Source organism: Ambystoma mexicanum, chromosome 1q (assembly GCF_040938575.1).
Source record: "Ambystoma mexicanum isolate Mex_15411 chromosome 1q, UKY_AmexF1_1, whole genome shotgun sequence".
NCBI lineage: Eukaryota > Metazoa > Chordata > Amphibia > Caudata > Ambystomatidae > Ambystoma > Ambystoma mexicanum.
Genome location: NC_090922.1, coordinates 753,900,913 through 753,915,414, shown reverse-complemented (window position 1 = coordinate 753,915,414; position 14,502 = coordinate 753,900,913). Strand labels below are relative to the sequence as shown.

General features: G+C 44.7%; 1 protein-coding gene across 2 annotated transcripts in view; it reads right to left on the bottom strand.

Moving 5' to 3' along the window:
* The window catches only part of RGS18 (regulator of G protein signaling 18), a 726,926-nt gene that overhangs the window by 374,538 nt on the left and 337,886 nt on the right, over positions 1-14,502 (bottom strand). The gene's annotated exons all lie outside the window — the stretch shown is intronic.

Sequence of the window (14,502 nt, the reverse complement as noted above, 5' to 3'; positions counted from 1 at the left end):
GGAAAATGTCCTGTACTCCCAATAAAAACATACAACGAATGAAAACAATCATTACCATGATCTGGCTAGCATGGAGCTATCCTCCTCGATGGATGTCTAGGACACATTAACTGTGCAGAATACCTCTACAGTGACATTCTGTATTAGAATCCCCTTGCCTCACCTGCATATTGTTGAAGATACACAGGCCTTAGTGATCTTTAAAACATATTTAATTTACCTAAACAAAAAATTCACCCTTTCTACCCCAACACCCTAAAAAACAAACCCATGGGTCTAGCACATCAACCCTCTCTGCAGCCCAGCACCATGAATAAACACTCTCGGGCAAAGTGCCATATACTATGCCCTCCTTTACCAAATCCCCTCTATAGAAATCACTTGACCGTTATGCACATCCTACCCCAAACCTACCCGGACACCCTGAAAAAAACATCCGTGGCACTAGTGGCACATCATTCCCCCAGCCTAAAGTAGTAACTTGAAAAACAGACTTGTGGCGCTAGCATCAAAATCCAAAACCATCAATTGTACAAGACCCTTTAAGAAGGTGTGGAAGGACAGCAATCACGGCGGCTATGTGTCATGAAGAGCCAGAGGTTGAAGGTGTGGGAGTGGTGATAGGGGCAGAGGAGCCATTCTACCCCAGAATCCTATGCAAATCAATCAAATATCCTTGCAACTCTGGGACTGGAGAAAGCAAGTCAAACCCTTGTGCCATGACAGTTGTCTCCCTGATTAGCTGGGACTGGGCTGTTATGTTCACATGAGATTTGGCCATCTTTCACTTCTCCTGGGTTTGGTGGAGGCTTAATTCTGGATGGTATTTGCTCCTGGACCATCTGGCACAGTTCCACGTCCTCCAGTCATGCCAGCACTCGGCCATGTTCTTCTTCCTGGGGGTCATCTGTGTGTAAACCTGCAGGTAATTATCTTGCATGGTGTTTTGCAAGTGCTGCTGAGTGGAGGAGGGTTTTGCTGCAATGACCCCCCCAGAATTCTTCCTAGCCATGATAAGTGCATGTGCATGTCTCAGCCAGAGGCTGACCAAGGACAGGTTCACATGTTTCAACATTCTCATCCACTGTGATGTTTTCATCTACCTCTTCCTCCAATACCCAATTAACGATCACCACTTTTCCCAGATAAAGGAGGTTTAGTACCTCATTGAACACTAGGATGACTGTCTTTACAGCATCAGATGTTGGTTTGAAGCAAGGTGCGAGGGCACCACTCTTGGTGCCATTTTTCAATCTCGTAGGGTGCTGTACCTCAGCTTTTGTCCTTGCGCAGAGTCACGCTCAGTGGTGATGGGGATTCTGGTATTTGTGAAGTGTGTGCCCAGGACTCTGGAGACAAGTAGGCTGAGGCACTCTGGCACTGCCAGAATCTTAGGCTGGAAGTCCCTTCATCTTCTGATCTTACTGGACAATCATACAGCACACAGTTATCTGTTAGACAAGGAGAAATTTATTTTTTACAGACAATCATGCTTTTTGTGTCCTCTGTTTGTATGTCCGTTACCTGGAATGTGAAACCTTAACAGGTTGAAGTGGGAGATTGGGACAAAAGACTCCCCCGATCTCCTCGCGCCCCTGGCCTAGAGGATCGCGACCAAGACACCCGCCACGAGATGAATTTGCCCACCTACCAGACGACCAAATACCCTGGTACAGGAACATACGGATGTGCCCATCAGCCTGCCCACCAGCCTGCCCTGCTCAAGCCGACACCTGCGGCATGGATGAACTCGACTAAACCTTTCAACAGTAAATTAACACATCGTTAGAGATGCCATGACAACCTAGCCAACTGCCAAAACACCCGTGCGACCATCCACACTCTACACCCCCACACCAATCCACACGAAGAACATATTCAGTTCTATGACGTAGGTGACGGACACACCCACTCACGTGCATCTTTATTATTTTTCACATAGGTTTTTTCAAAATGCAGAAACGCAAGACGCACAAAGCATCCATCTAAAATGCTTGCTGACGCTTCCCCTAACCCTTGCATTGTGATGAAAATACAACGAAGACATGATTCTGGATATGAAGCAATGTGATACCGCAACGTAAAGTGTCGTGCATTAAACATCCCCACCTATGCACCAGGCCCAAGTAGGCCGCAAGCAAGAGCCTCCACGAACATTGAACGAGCGAGAGTACAATTGCTGACCCTGCAGAATGAGCACAGCGAGAACTGACAGCCAAGGGGGCAATGTTGCAACTCGCATCGCACAAGCCGAAGCCAAGGTCACACCTGCAAACTAAGCCAGACACACAGTGGAGAATACAACATTAAATGTGCAGAATTCTGCCTCAACCACGGTCTCTCCTCACGTGACCAAGCCGAACCTGACAGGGTGCCAGACCCAGGAGGGAGAAGTCGCCTAGGTCCCACGTTTGAGACACAGGCTGCAACAATGAAATGACCCAATGGATACCTACAGTGGTGGGAATAGTCTGCTCTCAGGCATATGAGCAAATCCATGCATTGTCTGCACAAACACATAGTTACATATTGTTGCAAATGACAGGTACACCGCGAGCTGGGAACAGGGGGGCTCGCGAGTGGACCAATCAGAACATGGGGCACTCATCACTGATGCCATTAACATTAGCCAATCATTAGGGGTCTTCGTGTAACAATTTTCATGTATCTAATAGAAGGGACAACCCAAGTATACCACCTGACTGACCCTTGACCACTAACAGCGCTCTCTATACGTATGCTATACTAACCCTACCACTCGAGGAACCAATCCAGAGTGGCGATAGGTTTTTTGCTAACTTTCCCAGGTGACGCAAGTAGCGCGTCATACTGAGGCAAAAAGGGGCCTGCGAGCCCCACGAATTTCGAGAGTCAGGACGGACGCGTACGATCCTAGACCCATCCCTGCCGTTATTCAATAAACAGCAGAATCACCTTGCTTCTTGTGTGTGTCTCATACTCATTTTTGGGATACGTGGGAGGAGTTGGGGCCTCCCAGCCCGGAGATCCGCGGAAGGCCCAGCCGACCCCGGGAGAAACCCCCCGACAAGGTCTGTCACACTTCAATATGATGCACTTAAGGTCCCTAGTAGTGTTGGCATTCACAGGCCCATTGGACCTGAGCCTGGGTTGGATGGTATGCTATCTTATAAGTGATGGGTTATGCTGATGCCATAGCCTGATCCAGTCACTAATTTGATTACAATATGCCTGCTGCACCAAGCCCCTTATACAGTGAATATATGCATTTTCAGTACCTGCATTAGGTATGTTATTGGAGTTCTTGTTGCTTTTATGGTCTCATATTGATGTTGATGATATAAGGGTGTTTGATCACAATTCCATGCGTTTTCTGATTTATGGCTACATTTTGCACGTGTTGGACCTACAGCAAATGTGTACATTATAAGATGAGTGATCTCCACACTGAGATTGTCTGTCATCCATTTGTCAGACCTGTGTGTGACCACCTTGTGAGGGAAATGTAGAGGAGCAGACTTACATATCTGCAGGAGATCCTACCCCCCTTCCTCACCTGTATTGGAACGATGTGGCCGTGCCCTGTAAAACACCCGTTTTTGTACCAATACCGCAGAAAGTGTATGGAAGACGGTATCCACTAGAAAACCATATTGAATATACCCTCGAGTTCATGACAGTCTGTAGGAGGAACTCCCTGAAGGAATATGAGAAGGAGCTAATCAATGAACAGATGACGCCATATGAAAGTGTGCACAACATCCTGAAATACTGAATGAAGATGATGTATGGATCCTAGAGGAGAAATGACGAAGTAAAGACTCAACTGAACCTTAACGTGTAAAAGAAGAACATTACACAGTAAAAAGTGCTACAGAAAACCGAATTATGAAGAATGTATATACGCTGAAACGCAAGATATGATATGATATGATAGGTTATTTATAATTCAATTACTACCCAGAGGTTTCTAAGTGCGGGCATGGGGATCGAACCTGTGTTGCTTCGTGTTGTCTTGCTTGCTATGTTAAACTGTAATGATATAATACCTCCTTATTATGAATATTGGCCTAAGCCCATTCCCGTTACACGGAAAACCGTGTTTGTAATGTTCCGACTTTTGGTTAACTTTGATGCCATTTTAAAGACTCATCCGCTATTTTTATTTCAACTCTTGTTCCATGTTCTAAAATGGTGGACTGTGTTTTCAACTTGCAGTCGAGCCGAACAACCTTTGAGGTCTGTTAATGTATGGGCTGACCGAGAGCAGACTGTTTGACTAATGCAAAGAAATCTTGTGCTTCATATGAACTGCCATCCAAGTGTTGTCTGTTCTCACAAGCCTCGTCCTTGTATAAACAATGAGACAATGGAAAACAAACTTAGATCGTGTGTTCGGGCTGATCTGCATTGTAGTGATTCTTGGAACAAGGCTTACTGTGGATCAGGGAACTAATAGCGCCATTGTAACTTCATGGACATGGAAATTCGTTTTATCCGTTGTATAATATTGTAACATCTGTCATATGAACTAAGCACAAACTCTAGCCATTGAATTATTAGTTTGGTGAGAGGCTGGACAATATTGCAAAAACAGTATAAATATGTCTGTATTTTAGATGTCCAGCTCTCTCACCCATCACTTGTCTGCTGGTACACACTGCAAGGTGTTGGGAGCCAGATAGCTATCTGTTTTTCTTTGTAACTGTACAGTAATAAAAGATAATTGTATCTTTTCAACCCACGATTGGCGTATTTCATTTGTGGTACTAAGCCTCGATATTTCTTTGGTCTTTCAGATGGCGCCCGAATAGGGACCCTTAAGATTGATGCCACCTCGCTGAAGAGAAGACGCGGCTATCGGACCGGGATCGGAAAGCGAGACAAAAGGGGGCCCCTTGATTGCAGTTTTGTTCTCATGAGTACAAACGACGCCAGGTAACACCCATGATCTGATATGCCTTGGAAATTGACTGCCTGTTTCAGGGGTTTATTCTGCACAGACAATCTTTGGAATTTGGCTGACCCGCACCATAGGAGGGGTCTCCGGCATGTACTATGTACTGTAACTATGGCATTGGTAGTATAGTATTCAACAATATTTGGCACAGACAAACTAGACATGCTTCCAAATTTCAGTGGCCAGTTCATGGTAGTTTTGAGATTGCTCGTATATAGTATGTAGAGTCTATATTGTTAATGAAAAAGGCTAGGCCTGCAGCATTTGATGTAATTCAGAATTGGAAAAAGGAATCTAAGCAGCTACTTAAGAGTAAAGAGAAACATGCACGTCGTCACATGTCTAATTCAGAAAAAGCATTATTGTATGATCAACAAAAACAGTCAGAGTCTGTTAGAAATATGAATAGGGCCTTCAAACTTGGTGTACAGAAAATATATCTGTCTAAGGACTTTCATGCCTCAGACAAACTAATTGATAAGCTTTTAAACAAACGTAGGACTGTTGCGACTGCACCTCCCCCTTTTGTGCCTCTTCCTGCTGTCTTACCTCTTCCTGCTGTTGCACCTCCTCCCGTTGCTGTCCCTGTTCCTCCCGTTGTTCCTCCGCTTCCAGCTGTTGCTGTTCTTCCTGTTGTTGCTCCCCCTTCTACATCTCCACCCTTACCGACAATTATTGTTCCTGTGATTCCGTCTTTGTTGCCAGCGGTAGTGTCTCCACTAAATGTTGTACAGGATTGGTATGCTCTCTCTTTCCCAAGCGGTTCTGCTCCGCTTGTAGCAAATGAAGGGGTGAGTGCTGAATCAAAGATAGTGACTCATAGTGCAGTCTCGAAAGCTAGAAAGAGGGAATTGTATCTATGGGCTAAGAAATGTATAAAAGAAGGTGAAAAATGTGTAGTTTTTAGCTACAATTTCTGACCTAGAAAGTATTCCTGAACAGAATGTATTGATTGAAGGGATAGGAATACACTGGGCCGAAATGTGGAATGATTTGAAGGACATGGATGTCCCACAAGGGTTGAGGGATTTGAATGTCTTAGCTTACTCAAGGGGCACTGCAGAGAAAGTACATGAGCATGTTCAGAGGGTTTTTGAGTTTAAAAGGGAGTTAGATCGGTTACAGAATGATGAAGCAGTTGGTGAAAGATTGGACGCTCTGTATGTGCAGAAACGGTTTCTTCCTTCTTGTAAATCAACGAGTGAAGAGACGCGAATTTGCACAAGGGATGCGCTTAGATGGATTTCAGATGTGTCGATATCTCCCATAGAAGTATATGATATGTTTTGTCAATATACTCAAGAAATACAAAAGAAAGTGTTACAGATAATGGTAGAGTACCTGCAGGATGAGTGTATGACGAAAAAGATGTGTTGTCCCACAGATTTGATGATTATTTATAAGACAGCATTTGCACCCGATACTGCTTTGACTACCTTGTTGCTCGATTTAGCTCTATTGCTTAACAAACGTTCTGAGTTGCCTACTTCTCAATTGCCAATGAGAGAGGTCCCACCGACATTCGTTCCTAAAGTGGAAATTCCAGCTGATGCTGTAGCAGGCACACCAGCTACCAATATCAAAGCTCACTATGTTTCGCAATTTGTACAGGAAGTGAATACTATTAGACATTTGATTCCAGACATTAGGAAAAATCCAACAGGGTTTTATAAAGAAATAGAATCTGTCTTGCATTTGTCAGTTTGCACTCTGGGTGATATAGACTTATTGTTCCCTGTAATCCTACCTGCTGATTTATGGAAACAGATTAGAACTGGGTGACACATGGGTTAACTTGTTACGGTTAGATGGAGAAAAGAAAGCTAGTGAGAGACCGCCACAGGTGATACTGACATTGCCAGACAGAATAGTAACAAAATTAAAGACTCTGTGTCCTGAGAGAAGGATAGTTTGGGACAAACTCACTGCTTGTACCCATGGGAAATCTGAAGGTGCTACTGATTTTTTTAATTGGTTCGAACAAGTATTTTCAGATTTTAGTGGTCAAGATTTAAGCACGGAGTCAGGGAAAAGGTTGTTTGTGGACAAATTTGTGCATGGACTGTTGCCTGATATCCAATCACAAACTATGACCTCCGAAAGTGCCTGGCAAGATAAATCACATTCCAAAGCATTGCTTATGGCTTAGTATTACGAATATAGAGTCAATAGTGAAAAAGAGGGGATAGAAAAGAAGAAGGGAGACCTGAAAACCAAAGTAGATAGTTAGAGGAACCAGAGGTGGGAGTACACAGTTTAGAGGTCAGTTTGCTCCACAGAGTAATGTGCAGTTGGGTCCTGTACCCAAAACCAATGTGCTTATTGCAGACACAAGGTCATTGGTGAGCACAATGCCTGATCCTTCAGCAGAGATCGAATAACACATATGGTATCATGGGTAGACAATCTAGAAGCTACCCTGGGGTAGGGGGTCCTGGTAGAAGCCAGTTTGCTCAGAATCCACAGTCATTCACACAAGATAGTCAGCAACATAGTGTTGATAATAGGAATACTTTTTGACAATCCTTCGACTGCCTATCTTTCTGAGCATCTCGTATTTGATGATATATTGTTCCGTTAGGACAGCCCGAAGCAAGGTCTGGTACCGGTGCCTATTCCCATCGATCAGAAAGGGCCCTACATAGAAATGAAGGTGGGGAATAGGAAGCATTTATTTTTGATAGATGCAGGAGCACAGAAGTGTTCCATTGATCATTTCCGGGTTCCAGATATTCCACTGTCAGGGCAGAATAACATTTCTGTAGGGTTTTCTGGCATGCCAGTGGTTAGTCCGGTGTCTCAGCTGGTACCGATTTCAGTAGGGCCATTCACGGATCAATGTCCATTTCTTCTAATGACGAATTGTGGCGAGAATTTGTTGGGGTTGAAAATTTGACGATTTCACCTCAGCAATTTTCTGCTTCACAATTTTTGACTAGGCCTTTACCGACTGAATTGGATAAAGTTCTGGCATGTTTATGGGCAGTTGACGATAATGATGTTGGCATTTTACAAATTGAACCTGTTAAAATTGTCTTGTAACCAGGTGTTAAATTGCCACGTATTCCACAATATAAGATTTCAGTTGATGGTGAGAAAGCCGCAAAAGCATAGTTTCTGATTTTGTTCATCGTGGAGTGATTGAGGAAATTGCTGGTAGTTTGTGCAATAGCCTGATTTTACCAGGGTACAAGAAAGGGGATAATGCAATTCCTTTCCGCTTTATTATTGATTTGCGTGCTATCAATACGATTGTTGTTCCACAATTTCCAATTGTGCATGATGTGAACACAATATTAACGATGATTCCAGCTTCTGCTACTCATTTCAGTGTTGTGGATCTTAAGAATGCCTTCTTTAGTATTCCCGTACACGTTGATAGTAGATTTTTGGTTGCGTTCACCCTAGGAGGATGCTTGTTTACATTCACTCGTGTGCCACAATGGTACACTGAGAGTCAGAGTATTTCCAGTAGAGCTTTGAAGGAGCAGCTCTATACACTTGAGTTGCCTTCCACTTGTACATTGTTGCAGTATGTTGATGATCTTCTTTTAGCTGCAGACTCAGAAGTTGCTTGCAAGGAGGGCACTGTGTTGCTGCTTATTCATCTAGCAGAGCATGGGCATAAGGCTTCTTTGAAAATGTTTCAATATTGTCAACAGGAGGTCGTCTATTTAGGCTGTCTCCTGTCAAAGGAGGGAAGAAGACTGACACCTGAACGGATAAAAAGCATCTCTAGCATGCCTGTCCCAAATCCACAGAAAGATGTCAGAGCCTTTTTACTTTAGACAGTGGATCCCGAACGTCTCACTAGTGATAAAACCAATGTTGGCTTTGAAACAGACAGGCATTTATTTGCCATTACCGTGGAACTTGGACCACCAGAAAGCTTTTGATCTGCTCAAGGCTGCGCTGTGTTCAGAACCAATTTTGGGCACACCAAATTATGACAAGGCCTTCATGTTGTATTTGCATGAATGTGATGGATGTGCTTTGGCTGTGTTAATGGAGGAACATGGGGGGAAGAATAGACAGTACGGTTATTTTTCCTCCACGCTTGATCCTGTTGCATGCGTTTTGCCAAGATGCTTGAGAGCTGTCACTGCTACTGCTGCGTCCATAAAACAAAGTGAGGGTATGGCTTTAGGTCACTCTTTAACCGTGATGGTACCCCACTCCGTAGACGTTCTATTAAACAGAACACAAACGCAACATCTTACTTCAGCACGATTAACAATATACAAGCTGATTTTATTTGCACCACATATCCAAATTAAGAGATGTTTTGCATTCAATCCAGCCAAACTATTGCCTCTTCCGCAAGACATTGCTTGCAGTGACAATATGTCACATGATTGACTCTTTACCACAGAACAAAAAAGCAAAGGCAGAATTGATCTAAATGACACACCATTGAAAGATACACAAGGGGAGCTGTTTTGCGATGGCTCCTGCTTCAAACTTCCGGATGGTACATCCACTGCCGCTAATGCCATCACTACATTAAGCACGATTGTGGAAACCAAGAGAATTTTGCATAACTCTGCGCAGGCCGCAGAGATTATCACATTGACTCGAGCTTGTGATCTTTCCAAAGGACTTAGAGTAAATATATTTACAGATAGCCATTATGTCTTTGGGGTTGTTCACAACTTTGGTAGATTATGGGCAGAGAGAGGTTTGTTGACCTCACACAGAACTAAAATTCAACATGTATCTTGATAGTTCGGCTACTCTCAGCACTTGCGCTTCCTACTCAACTAGCAATAATGAAGTGAGCCGCACACCAGAAAGTAATAGATGATGTGGGTAGAGGAAACGCATTTGCTGACAGGATAGCCAAACAGACTGGCACTGATTTGTATTCAGAGATGTATGTAACAAGAGAAGCCACAAACACTTGTATAATAGATGAAGGAATTGATTCTATAATACATATTCAAGCTGATGCCACTCCAGAAGAGCTTAAGCAATGGGTTGAGGGTTTAGCAAGTTTAGATGATGAAGGTTGTTGGATAGACAATATTAAGAAAAGATGGATACTACCTGATGCTTATGTCACTGCTATGGTTACAATGGCTCATGGTCCCACTCATATATGTGCTAGAAAAAGGTGTAAACTGCTAGAATCTGTTTGAGTAAATGTGAACAACTCAAAGGGCCTCATTACGACCCAGGCGGTAAGTTACCGCCTGGGCCGTGACTTTACCACCATGGCGTAAACTACGTTTACGCCATGGTGGTTGGCGGATTTACCGCCCCATTCCAACCTTGGCGGGGCGGTAAATCCCCATTTTCCCATTTTCCCTTCCCCATTCCAATTTTGCCCCATAGGGCATAATGGGAGTGGGGAAGGCGTTAATTACGCCACCGTAAATTACGGTGGCGTAATTAACATCAAGGTCCCTTAGCACCATGGATTTTAACACCTGGTGTTAAAACCTCCATGGCGCTAAGGGACCTCGGAATCAGGCGGTAAGGGTCGGCGCTGTTTACACCGCCGTAAAACCCTTACCGCCTGAGTCGTAATGAGGCCCAAAGATTGCTGAGCGTTTGGTCCAAAATAGCATGGTATGCTTACAGCATAATGTGGGAAAGGGTACATTGACACTGAGGGGTAGTTTTGGTCCACCCTCTGTGCCTTTTGAAGTTGTACATTTCAACTTCATCGAAATGGAGCACTGTCCCAACTACAAACACGTCCTGGTAGTCATTTGTCCCTTTAGCAAATGGGTCCAAACATTCCCTGTGAAAGATGCCACAGGAATGACAACGGCGAAAATCATGCTTAAGGAATATTTTCCTAGGTTTAGTTTGCCGAGGGTCATCTGGTCGGACAATGGTCCACATTTTATTGCTACTGTTATCCTGCAAGTATGCGCGGGATTACAGATCGATAAACAGTTTGATTCGGACAGACATGCTCAGAGTGCCGGACTTGTAGAACGCCATAATGGTATCCTAAAGAATAAACTAACTAAATTTTGCACTAGCAGTAATTTGAAATGTCCATATGCCTTACCAGTAGTTTTATTGTCCATGCGGACGACCCCAGAAACAAGAACTGGACTCTCCCCCTATGAAATAGTAATGGGGAGACAAGCCAATATTTGGAATTTGCCCAAGCCCAAACAATTGAAAGACGTGGAGCATTTGCTCCTTTCTGAATACTGTGACCAGTTAACTCAAAACTTGTATTTGATTTAGCAACAGGTGCGAGAAGCCCTCCCAGTAAAATACGAGGGTCCAGGTCATCGACTTCGACCCGGTGACTGGGTGCTCACCAAGGTTTTTGTAAGAGCATCCTGTCTCGCACCACGTTGGCGAGGACCGTCCCAAGTTATGTTGGCTACACAGACCGGTGTACGAGTAGCAGGAAAGAAACACTGGATCCATGCAACACATGTCAAGAAGATACATTTTCCTCTGCCACTTGATGAAGGAGAAGAGAAGGAGACTGTGTGTTCTGTTTCGCACGACAAATCTGCTTTGAATGACACCAGTCTATTTTGAATGACACCAACGGTGTCTCAGAGATTCTTCCTGAGCCCGTGGGGCTTGGGGAGGCAGTTGCTTTGCCTTTGAATTCTTCCTTGGATCTTTCTGCACCCTTGAGCAATCTTGATTCTGTTTCACCACTTCCATCAGGAAGCAACAACACTCTATTCGCAGATCATGCCGTACCTGGAGTTTTGAGGTACGATCAGTGTCTGCGGCACTAGACTTACCGCATAGCATGGCTGTGCCCACAAGAAACCACAGTTGAGCTAGTCCCTTGCCACTCTCTCGCCGAAACATAAGAAAGTGGCCGGGACCGGCAAAGTTACCTTCAAGCAAGATGATCCACATGGTTAGGAGATCACCAAAGGACAAAGTGAAAGAGACTGACGGAGAGACTTTCTAAACGGACTTCAAGGAACCAGGCCCTTTTCTAACTCTACTCATACGGAGCAAGCTATCGGTCTTGTGGCTAACAAAGAATTTGAACATCAAAAATCATGGTCTTTGAGGACTCATTGTTTTTTTGTTATAATGTTAACTGGTCTGATAGTTGTATTTGCGCTTGCGTTCTGGTACATTGAGTGGGTGCATCCACTCGAGACTTTGTTACCAAGTGAAATTGTTCCCACTATGTGTTCACCTTTTGGGCATCTGCACACTCTACCTTCTACGGATTCCCAACAAAGACAGAGTTACCACAATAACACTCTTTTATTAATCATGAATGCGACCCATGCGATTCTAAATAGAACAAATTGCGGGATATCTTCGCATTTTCCACAGCACAGGGAAAAAGGGTTGGGCTGCTATATTCATCCTCTTCCTTTGACTACTGCATGCTATGCCTCACTAAGGGCACTATTCTTTGGTCGTTGGAATGATAGTATTTCTGGGAACTTCGATGGGACTAATCTGAACGAATTTGAAAGACGAGTCCTGACGCCTTTGGGATGTTCCCTGTTTGCGAATAGGAGCAAACACAATGTTGCTTCTATTTGGCCTTCCGATAGACTTTCTAGACCTTTCCAATCGCTAATTTCTTTCAAGATGGCTCCCGTAGGCAACCGGGATGCCATGCCTCCTTCCAACACTATCAATCATAGCCCCAACTATGTTTCCTTCTGCATACAAAGGGATGATTCTCAGCCAATGGGTACATTTGAGGGTTGTACAAACATTGCAAACCTAACTAGTGAAGACAGACCTTTGTATGTAGGTGATCCCGTTTATTTTGTCTGTGGTAACAAAGCTTATCCTTGGCTACCTAGTGATTGGCAGGGTACTTGTTATTTGGGTATCTTGTTACCAGGGGTATATGTAGCTAGCTGTCATGACCCTCGCCCAAAACCCCCTCTGGCAAACCCATTGGCCAGGTGGAGTTAGGACTCGGGCCTCTAGAGCCTGGCATCCTCTTGAAAATCCCTCATGAGGCCAGTCATACACCATGAACAACAATGTGCTTGGGAACTACTTTATTGTATTGTCAGCCAACATGGAGGCATCCACATAGCTTGGTTTCTAAGAACCAAGCTATGCGGGCTAGTGTTTTGGGTGTGGCAGGCCTGGAACTACTTTCCCTGGTACTACTTTACCTGGGCTATATAAACCACACCCTGACTGCAGAACATGCTTCGTGTTACTTTGCAGCTTGCAACGTGACGCTCACCGTGTCCAGCTATTCCCTCGAACCTCAGAGAAGCAGAATCTGCAAGGAGACAAAAGGAACATCATTAGCAGCAGCATCTTACCTGCAGTCTTCATCTTTAAAAATGTCAGCTACTGAGAACAGCTTCCTCGAATCTGCACGCCTCCCGGACAGAACGACCTGAAAGAGGAAGATAGAGGCAACATTAAAGAAAGCTGTAGAGATATTTACAAATTACAATCTGCTCAAAAGGCTTACGTGGCTGGTCGCCTCTCAGCTGGCACCACTGCGGACATTCCACTCGCGCTGAAGAACACCGCGACCTACAAGGAAGGAAAACACAGGTTAGCAAATGCAAGACTTCGTGGCGCTCTTAATGCGCTATCATTTACCAGCGGGGCTCAACCAAGCCAGTTCGCCGCGCTGAAGCTCTGCATACCTAAGGGAGAAAAAAGAGACATTTTAAACAAAGAAAGGCATGCAGGATAGCAACAAAACTAAAGAACAGCAATAAGACCTACCTGAACAATATCAAACGGGCCGGCGTCAGTGAAGTAACTGGACCGCACTCGCCCATGAAAGACAACGCGCCCCTGCAAAGAAGGCAGGACGGAGAGCACGCCTAATTCTACCACAAGGTGAGGAGAGGGCGCCAGAGGGACTGAAAGCATACGGGGGTGGAGGGAGGATACTTAACCCATTCGGTCAGTCTTGAACACAGTCCTCTTGTATTTTCAGGCAGAACCTTCCCCGCAGACCACATCAGGGCAAAGCTGAGAAGCATACCAGTGAGTAACCCAGCTGGGTGGCGTCCCTGTGGATACCAGGTGAGCGTAACAGAACATGAAGCCTACAATAACAAATCCACCTGAGTGCCATGGAAACATCAGAAATGGACCAATTGGCCCAATTACTAGGAGAGCTTCGTGCTGAGGTTCATTCTGCCCGACAAGAGACTAATGCCCTCCGGAGAGACCTAATAGTGACCAAAGAACGCACTGAAGAGATTAGCAGGCAATACTTGCAATCACAGGCAGGACAGACGCCGCTACCTGGAAGCAATCCAACGATGCAAAACCCCGCCATACCACCCACTCCGGTACAGATCACGTTACCTGGAACAGTGCCCCTGGCACCACCAGAAAGGTTCTCAAGCGACCCTCAGAAGTATGCGGCATTCATCAATCAGTGCCGCCTTCATTTTCTTTGTAGGCCTGGAGCATTTCCAAACGACCAATCTCGGGTAGCTTTTGTCTTATCATACCTGAGTGATAGTGCAGCAGATTGGTCGGTGCCATTGGTAACCCATGACGATCCTCTATTACATGACTTTGGGGGCTTCCAGAGAGAAATGGAAAAACGTTTTGCTCGCCATACCCAGGAACAAGCAGTAGACAATGAACTCTTGTCCCTCCGA